Source organism: Schistocerca piceifrons, unplaced genomic scaffold, assembly GCF_021461385.2.
Source record: "Schistocerca piceifrons isolate TAMUIC-IGC-003096 unplaced genomic scaffold, iqSchPice1.1 HiC_scaffold_943, whole genome shotgun sequence".
Classification (NCBI taxonomy): domain Eukaryota; kingdom Metazoa; phylum Arthropoda; class Insecta; order Orthoptera; family Acrididae; genus Schistocerca; species Schistocerca piceifrons.
In genome coordinates, this window is record NW_025729216.1 from 2,047,501 (window position 1) to 2,050,000 (window position 2,500).

The window sequence follows — 2,500 nt, forward strand, 5'->3', positions numbered from 1 at the left end:
AAGCATATGACTACTGGCAGGATCAACCAGGGAGCTGCGTCAACTAGAGCTGAGCAGCCGGCCGCCCGGGAGTGTGTCCCGGGGGCCCGCGCGAACACGCAAGCGTCCGCTCAATCATTCTGCAAACAGGAGGAGGCTGAGCTCCCCTGCACAATACACCTCGAAACCCTCTCAGGTCCCGGCGGCGCGCAGCGCCGTCCCAAGTACTTGGCCGGGTTCGAGAGAGGCGCAATCGCCCGGAGTTAGGCGAGTAGACGCTTTCGGTGCGACCACCCGTGCTCCCAACTGAGCTTGCCGCTGCCGACAGAGGCCCGGGAGCGTGCTGTCGTGGCATTGCCGGCGGGAGACAACACGCGCCACCTACGGTGACCGGCAGCTCCAACGCCAGCGCCACAGAAGGACAAAAGCCCCACTTGGGTGCCGAAGCGAACTCTCCCAGCACAGCGCACGCGCCAACACATCCGCACAGCTGCGATACAAACCACCAGCGAGAACCGCTGGGGCGACCGAGCAGCAGACGGCGTCGCGGCGCCGAGCGCCGGGCGGCGGCGCATCCTCAACGCACACAGTCCTCAATCGGACCAGCACACTGAAGATGTCCACCGCGCTTCGCACCGGGCCCGCGAGGACCTACTTTGGCCGCACGGCGCCGCGCGCAGGGTGCGCCGGCGCGCAGCTGCGACGCCTGCCGCGTCCGTCGGCCGGCGCGCCTGCCACTGGCCGCCCCCACCAGCCGGCTGTAGCGCGTGCGCCCACGCACCGCGCGGCCAGCACGCCGGGAGGCGCCCCCTCACCGGCCGGGGACGGTCCCACCCAGCCACCGCCGCGTATCGCTTCACACCCAGATGCCGTTCAGTTTCATCGGCATGGTGGGTATCGCTGGAACAACCGGTTAGTACCTCAACCTATCGTCGCCATCACCGATTCACCCCTAGCGAGAACAACCGCACCACAACGGGTTACCATTTCTTCATTTGCGTAACTTCACCAGAAAACGCAGGCGTCCATCGCCATTAGCAACTTCAACGATTATTGCATGCCTGTGTCAGGTGTCACGCCACACTACGTCTGCCCACATACACGCAACAAAATGTGCACGCCTAGACAATACGTGGAAGGTGGCCCCCGTACGTATGCGATGTCCATTGCTCGAACGACTGTCAACCGGCCTCTGTAGCATGTCGCAGATATGGAACGCGGTGCACCATGCTATCACGGTGTTTGAGGAGAGACGACTAGGTCCGAATACATCAACAGACAGCTCATGCTGATCGCCATCCACGGCGTCCGTTCCTCCCACACGTCTCTATGGCGTACCACACTGCAATCCAGCTCTCATAGGGAGACGACACGTAGCTGCGTGCACAATATTTGCACTGTATGGTCCGCCGTTTTTGGGCGCAGTCGTTGTACGGTCACACATGTGCCACGATGTATCATTCAGTACATAAGGACGAATGTGCAGTACAGATTGTGGTTCACGCGTACGACATCAGCGGACAGTTGACACAGGCCGCACCACAACGTAGCCTGCGTACGTCGCATGCGAAGGGCATTGAACATGCAAACTTGTCACCAACCAGCTTGCGAAGGCAGGGGGCAAGGTGTGGACGTGGGGACGTGGGGAGGGGTGGGGGGGGGGGGCGGCATGTACGTCCTGCTGCCATCCACATTACAGTGTACAGCAGGAGCATGTGGAAAGTCAGCAAGACTTGCAAGGTGTTTAACATGAAGCGATACACAGGGGAGCGGGCAGTGCGAGTAGCGAACTATATTGCGAGGGTTGCGGGTGGGCAACACTACACTAATTGAACGAGTCGTATAACAATTACAGAGCAGGTTTAGGCGACAACGTGGGTTACGTTAGGGGACAACATGGGTTAGGTTAGGGGACAACATGGGTTAGGTTAGGGGACAACATGGGTTAGGTTAGGGGACAACATGGGTTAGGTTAGGGGACAACATGGGTTAGGTTAAGGTACAACATGGGTTAGGTTAAGGTACAACATGGGTTAGGTTAAGGTACAACATGGGTTAGGTTAAGGTACAACATGGGTTCGGTTAAGGCACAACATGGGTTAGGTTAAGGCACAACATGGGTTAGGTTAAGGCACAACATGGGTTAGGTTAAGGCACAACATGGGTTAGGTTAAGGCACAACATGGGTTAGGTTAAGGCACAACATGGGTTAGGTTAAGGCACAACATGGGTTAGGTTAAGGCACAACATGGGTTAGGTTAAGGCACAACATGGGTTAGGTTAAGGCACAACATGGGTTAGGTTAAGGCACAACATGGGTTAGGTTAAGGCACAACATGGGTTAGGTTAAGGCACAACATGGGTTAGGTTAAGGTACAACATAGGTTAGGTTAAGGTACAACATAGGTTAGGTTAGGTTACACGTTGTTGTAAGGAAAGGTGTAGAGGAGGGGGGCGGGGGCGGCAGGTTCGTTGATAGTGATTATAGTAAGTGAATGCTTGTGACATGATGAGATTTGTC

The 2,500-nt window shown here is 57.0% G+C and overlaps 1 non-coding gene across 1 annotated transcript in view; it reads right to left on the bottom strand.

Annotated features, from left to right (window-relative positions):
- Positions 1-33, bottom strand: part of LOC124772891 — a 1,909-nt gene extending 1,876 nt beyond the window's left edge. The window contains exon 1 of the ribosomal RNA XR_007014346.1: positions 1-33. This exon is cut by the window's left edge and continues 1,876 nt beyond it. This is a non-coding gene — a ribosomal RNA (small subunit ribosomal RNA).
- Between the last annotated feature and the right edge of the window lie 2,467 nt (positions 34-2,500).